Here is a 7194-nt window from a genome sequence, read left to right on the forward strand (position 1 = left end):
TGACCTGAGCTGAAGGCAGACACTTAACCGAATGCACCACGCAGGCGCCCAGCCATTAGACCTGCACTGAGTAGAAGGGAAAGGGGCTTAAATGTGTACAGACCAGTGTATGAGCTTCCTGTGGCTGCTGTAACAAGTGACTATGAATTTGGTAGCTTAAAAGAAATGTATTTATTCTTTCACAGTTCTGGAGGATATCAGGTCACTGAGCTAAACTCAAGGTGTCAGGAGGACCAGGCTTTCTCTACTCCCTGCCTCTTCCAGCTTCTGGGGGTGAGTGGCGTTTGCTGGCTTGGAGCCTCCACGCCCACCCCCAGTCTCTGCTTCCAGTTTTACACAGTCTTCCCTGTGACATTTGTGATGGCATCTGGGGTCCTTCTGGACAATCTAGGAAAATCTCCTCATCTTAAGTCTTAACTTATACAGTTGGTGGGAATCTTACCTATGGTTGGTGGGAATATAAAATGGTACAGTCACAGTGTTGAACAGTATGGAGGTTCCTCAAAAAATTAAAGAGATTAGGGTATGATCCAGCCATTCCACTCCTAGGAACATACACCAAAGAATGGAAAGTAGGGACCTGAACAGGTGCTTGTGAACCCATTCACAGCAGCATCGTTCACAAGAGCCAAGAGGCGGACAAGCAGATAAATAAAATCCAGTCTGTCCAGACCATGGACTATAAACTCTGATCTATGCTACAATGTGGATAAACCATGAGGACATCACACTAAGGGGAAAAAGCTGGAAGGATAAATACTGCAGGATTCCACTTACATGAGTGTCTACCGGAGCCAAGTTCATAGAAACAGAAGGTAGAATGGGGGCTGCCAAGGGCTGGAGTAGGGATCAGGGGAAAAGGCAGAGATGAATGCATAGAAAGTTTCAGTTTTGCAAGATAAAAAGAGCTCTGGAGACGGAATGTGGCGATGCTTGCACAACAGTATGAACATGTGTAATGCCCCTCAAACATGATTAAGATGTTAACTTTCATGTTGTGTATTTTACCACAATTTAAAAAAAAAATTTTTTTTAAGTTCTCCATCACATTTGCAAAAACTTTCCCATATATGGTGCCATCTCAGGTTCCAGGAAGGGGCCTGATATTTTGGGGCCCCCACGCAGACCACTACCTCCAGCTAGGAACCTCCTGCAGCTGTCAGAGGAGTCATAATGGTGACTAAGAGCCACAGCCGGTGGTACCAGGGGCAGAGGTGAGGCAAGAGCCAAGCCTGACCACCCCCACCCCCACCCCCAGTTTCTGGCCGGCCAATGCACAGAATTCAGGAATGAAAACGAAGGGCCATTAACGGGGTGGGGGGAGCGTCAAGATGAGTTTGGGACCCATTTGTGGACACTGACCAAAATTGGGCCACCGAGCAGACTGCCTAAATCTTGAAACCCACACAAAGGTCTTTGTTCCAAATGGCTGGGTGAAAGCCTGGGGCATGCTGTCTGTCCCTGGCATCCAGGGTCACAAAGAAGAGCGACGGGAGACTCCCAGTGCAGAGCTGGGGCTCTGTCCCTTCCTTGCTCATCCTCCCGGGGTCTGTTTGCTGCTCTGTAAAAGTGAAGGAAAGAAATCGAACAAATCCACATAGCACTGACAATGTACCCAGCACTGTTCTTTGTGCTTTACAAATAGTAATGAATGCAGTCCCCAGACCAATCTCCGATGGGCACTACTATTGTGATGCCCATTTTACGGATGAGAAAACCAAAGCTCAGAGAGGTTAAGTCAGTTGCCCAAGGACTGACAACCAGGCAGAGACAGAGAGAGTGTGGATTGGAACCCATGCTCCAGACTTTGCACTCTTAGCCAGTACTCTATTTTGCTTCTTTTTTCTTAATGAATCCCTCTCCCCAAACCAACTCGAAAGCCAACAACAAGGACCCCAATAATTAAATAAGCTGAATTGAGTTTCTTATTGCAAACAGGCAGGTGACAGGTAGGGGGCCAGATGATGTGTCTGTTAAGCACTAAGATACGGAGCCCAAGGACCAAGATTCTCTCCTTCCCTGTGACCGTTTGCCTCAAGAGGCGGCTGATTGATGAAGACAGGAGCATGAGGACCAGAAGGAGGAGATAGTTCATAATATCCCTTTCTCAAGCACCAGAGCTTCATGCCAACTGCCTGATTACATTCCAGGGGGAGGGGGAAACCAGCAGGAACGGCAGCCACGTGGGCTGGTGCCAGGGAAGCATCCTGAGGAGTCTGTCGGTATGGAAGCAGATGGAAGCAACTAGAATTGGGTGGAACCATGGCAGAGAGGGAAGCTGGGAGGAGAGAGTTCAGGCCTCAGACCAGGGCAGGCATGGGAAGCCACAGAGAGACAGTGAGGCGCAGGCTGGGCAGACAGGAATGAGAGCAATTGCAGCGAAGAGGTGAGGACCGTGGTGACCCCCCAGCAAGGTGCTGGGCGCTTGTGCCGACGACAGCTGGAAGCCGCAGGAGGGTCCGGCAGCCCCAGCAGGCCAGGCCACGGTTGCTGAGGGGCAATGCCCACTGCCATGACCGGCAAGGCCATCTGGGATAAACCGCCCACTTCCCACTCTGAGCCTCATTCCCAGACCTCCTACCATAGTTCCACCAAGACAGCCTGCGCCCCAGAAGTCCTTGGAGAGAAGACCCATCAGAGGAGGGAGTGATGGGGAGTCAGGTCACACTTCCCCCTTGGCTTGGAGGGAAAAGTCTTCAGGAAACAGAACTTTAGAACAATAACAGCAAAGGGCGCCTGGGTGGCTCAGTGGGTTGAGCCGCTGCCTTCGGCTCAGGTCATGATCTCAGGGTCCTGGGATCGAGTCCCGCATCAGGCTCTCTGCTCAGCAGGGAGCCTGCTTCCTCCTCTCTCTCTGCCTACTTGTGATCTCTCTCTGTCAAATAAATAAATAAAATCTAAAAAAAAAAAAAAAAGAACAATTACAGCAAAAATTGGCAAAGAAAATTACAAATGGCTGAAATGAAATGGTGACTTCCCAAGAGCAGCAGAGACCTCCAGGGCCAGTGCTTAGACCTTCGTCCAGGTCAGACTCTACAGGCTCTTGTCAGCGGTTTTCCCACTAAAGCGTCCAACTCTGCTGAAGAACACAAAGTACACAGCTACAGCCTGAGCAAGGCCTTTTCACCCTGCAGAACACACACTAAATGGTTTTTGTATGGGTTTTTTTCCCCCACTAGGGCAATAGGGGATGCCCAACTTTTGGTCCCCAAACCAGAAAGTCTGTGGGCACCTCAAATAGAGCAGGGGATTTTACTGTCGTCCCCACGGGAATCCTGGGAGCCCACTGCACCCTCAGCGCTGCCGCACCCCACCCCACCCCACTCCTTGCCTTTTCTTCTTCTGCCGCCTCCTTCAGCCCCTCTGTCTGGCAGCCCACGCCCCTCCCCTCACTCCTCCACTCACAGGGAGGGTTGCCTATAGGGACTTCCCGTCAGTCTCACCGAAATTAGAGGCCCTCAATTTTCCTGTGCCTGAAATCTCTTGAGACGTTTGTCAAGGCCCCGCCCACGGAGCTGTGGGAGTTGGGGCGGGGGGAGCCCAGGAATCTGCACAAACGAGCATCCTAGGTGATCCCCATGCTTCTGGCTTTGTGTGTGGACTGGACTCCCCCACAGGGCGGACACCTCGCCGTGCACCTTCTCGTGCACCTTCTCCTGCATCTCGTGCGCTGCGCATGCACCATCCTCCACAGCTCGCGCAGGCCCCCAGGACCGCGCACACCTGAAGGCAGCGGGAACCCACCCCAGGTGCCCGGTCCCCCGCTCCATCCTTCCCCGAGCAGTGGGGGCCTGGGAAAGCGTGCAGAGTTACTCTACTCAGGCGCCCCGGACACCTCGCCTGCTATCTGACAGCTTCCCATCCAGAAACCACACTGTACAGTTAAAAACAGAAAAAAGAAAGCCGTTAGACCCCAGTGAATGTTATTTTTAATGAAAGTGGTGCATTTTGACTCACAATGTTGAAACCAGATTATAAATGAGTCATCAGTGAATCAACCACAAAGAGCCTCTGTGAAGGTGATTTACAGGAGGGCTCTGACGTCTGCTGTCCCTTCACAGGCTTTGCAGAGATGCTGTCAGGCTTGGAGTGGGTCTGGGGCATCTGCTGCCGCGTCAGCGCAAAGGATGCTGTGTTGTCACCGACGGGATTCCCCAGCCCGCCAGCTCCGCGGTCCCACCCACAGAGCGAAGGCAGCCATCACTGCACAAAGCTCGTGGCTGCATCAGTGCCGCTGGCTTCAGGGTAGTGACTAGCAGCTACTGGTGAGTCTTCCTCTTGTGCCCCCAGACTCCTCCCTAGTGCCCTCACCCCTGCACCTGGTCTTCGAGGCGCAGCCCAGCCTGAGGGCAGAGAACTGAGACCTACGGGTGGCCAAACGGGCTGGAGTCCTGGGTCTAAGAGAGAGTTGGGCGACAGCCTCACTGCCCTCTTCTCTGAAACAGGAACAGCATCCCCAGCCCTGTGGCCCTCACAGGGATGTCGCAAGGTTCTCGTGGGAATGTGCATGTGAACGTGTTTTGAATAGCCTCACAGGCCATCCCAAGGTAAGTGGTCAGTAGATGAAAAATCTGCTGTCTGAATGTGTATGCACCCGCCAGCAACCCTTGCCCGAGGCGGAAACAGGCAACTAGACCAAGGACAGCCTGCGGAGCGGGGCGCGGTTCTGTGCTCCTCCTCGCCTCCGCAGAAAGAAGACACCAGCGCTCGTCTCTCCTCTTCCAGAAACAGGGGACGGAGACCAGAGGGTCAATCCACGCACAAGTAAACCCCATCTCCCCAGCCAGAAGGGAGACTGCTCTGCTGCCCAGTCGCAGCCCCGGCTTTCCAGAGCACTACCTGGTGGCCACGTGCCACAGATAAAGGACTCTTCGGGCCATCTCGGGGGAGGCAGCAGGGCTCCCAGCACTGGGCTGCCTGCTCAGAGCTGCCTCCAGTGGAGCAGAAATCTGCAGCAAAGAAAATCCCAACCATACCGGGGACAGGAAGGTCAGCCCTGTAGGACAGCAAACCAGTGACCATCTAGCAACCCAGCGCAGCCTGGTCAACAGTGATCACTGTCCAGACAGTAGAGTCCACCACAAGCAAAACTGTGGTAACGACACCGTAAATGTGAACTATTAAGTGTGTGACCCAAGGGGGGGAAAAAATCCCAGACAAGCTGAAGAACTCGTCAAATCTGCAAACAAGAGAAAGAAAACAGAAGAAAAGGGGGAGAAAAATGCTTGGCAGAGTCAACTGAATCCCTCTTCTATACACCACAGATGCATGACCAGTATCCGTGTTAAAGAAGAGAAAATGAAACAAAAACAAAAACATAAAAACAGGCATTTAAAGTCAGAAAACTGTGGCCTTGAATGCCGGACTTCCCCCTTACTAGTTCTCGGTCTTAGGGAGAGGCCGTCTGTTGTCCTCGAGCCTCCATTGCTTCGCTGCTCCCCCAAGATCGCTGTGAGGATTATGCAGAATCACATATGTGTTGTACCTGCCCTGTGCCTGGAACATAGTTAACACTCCATAAATGCCAGCTTCTTTCTGTGGGAGATTGCAAAATGTGGCCACAAATTCTTCCTACCGTGGTAAGTATGCCCTTTGGCAATGACTTACCTGCTTCTCCTGTCGAGAGTAACAAGTCTGTTTCCCTTATTCCTTAAATCTGGGCTAGCCTGTGACTTATGTTGACCAAGAGAATTTAGCAGAAGTCACAGGATATGACTTCCAAGGCTAGCCCTGGCAGCTCCCACTTTTGCCCTTTTGAAACGCCACCTTTGGACCACCATGTAAGGAAGCTGGCATAGCTTACAAGAAGGGCAGAGGCCTTATGGAGGAGAAGTGAGGCTCCCACACCTTGACCTCCAGCAACAGCTGCTGCACGTGACAGAAGCCATCCTGAGATGAACGTCCAGCCCAGCTGAGCTTCTGGCTATAAGAAGCCACATGAGTGAGCCCAGACGAAATCAGCAGAGAGACTGCCCAGCCAACCCATAAAATCATGGGGAATCCGTGTTGTGTTAAGTCACTAAGCTAGGCTGATTTATTACACGCAAATTCTTACTGAAACAGCCTACCATGCCTCACCTCCAAAATATCCTCTGCCTTGAGTACTCTTGAAGTTTCCCTAGCCACACTTGGCAGATTATTCAATGAAAAACTGAGAAGTTATGGGACCAGGAGATATGATCAGCCTGTCATAAAGCTGTTTTCATGCCCACGTGTTACAGTAGTTCATCAATCAAATAATTAAGCAGCATCTACCAACCTACCTTGAAAATAAGCCAGTCTGACTTTTCTACCTTTAAAGTAGACCACAAATTCAACTGTTTACCCCCATTTCCACCACCAGTTCCCACCTGAATAATGGCAGGAGTCTTTGTAATTCATCTCTCCCTTTGAATTCTCTCAACCTACACATTGCTATTCACCACACAGGATATTGTGAAATGTATTCATTGATTCGATGAAAACTTAGTTTTGACCAGAAATATCCACCTCCGCAGAATTTATGTTCTAGTTGACATTTTAAAAATTGATAAGTAAATTAATATGTGTCGCCTGGGTGGCTCAGTCAGTTAAGCAACCGACCACAGTGGGCTCTGTGCTCTGCGTGGAGTCTTCTTGAGATGCTCTCTCTCCCTCACCCCTGCTCCTCCCCCTGCTCATACTCTCCAAATAAATAAATAAATAAATAGAGACAATCTTTAAAAATTTGATGAGTAAATTAATAAATAAAATATGTGGTGATAAGTGGCAATTAAAAAAAGAAGGAGGGAATGTGGGGGGCAGGAATAGGTAATGTTAGGAGAGGTTATCATTTTAGATCGTGGTGCCAGGGCAGGTTTCGATGAGACAGTGACATTTAAATAAAGACCAATGGAAATAGCAAGTGTAAAGACACTGAAGCAGAACCATTTCTGGCGTACCTCGGACACAATAAGGAGGACAGTGTGCTGAATTGCAATAAGCAAGGTTGAGAGTAGTGTGAGATGAGTTCAGAGAGGTAACAGGGAAGAGAGATAAACAAAGTCAGATACATAGCACCTTATAAGTCAATGTAAAGATTTAAGCTTTTGTTCTAATGACACGGAGAGCCACTAAAGCATTTTTGTCAAAGTGGTAATGTGATCTGATATACGTTTTAACAGCACCATTCTGGTTAATCCATTGAACACGAACTGAAGGAGATTCTGGGATGAT

The 7194-nt window shown here is 50.1% G+C and overlaps 1 long non-coding RNA gene across 1 annotated transcript; it reads left to right on the top strand.

Annotated features, from left to right (window-relative positions):
- Positions 1–4195: 4195 nt before the first annotated feature.
- Positions 4196–5210, top strand: LOC309859104. The gene is made up of 3 exons (XR_014308545.1): positions 4196–4265; positions 4446–4547; positions 4726–5210. It is a non-coding gene; the product is annotated as an uncharacterized lncRNA (long non-coding RNA).
- Positions 5211–7194: the final 1984 nt, after the last annotated feature.

This window comes from Mustela nivalis (genome assembly GCF_964662115.1).
Source record: "Mustela nivalis genome assembly, chromosome: 2".
In the NCBI taxonomy this organism is placed as follows: Eukaryota; Metazoa; Chordata; class Mammalia; order Carnivora; family Mustelidae; genus Mustela; species Mustela nivalis.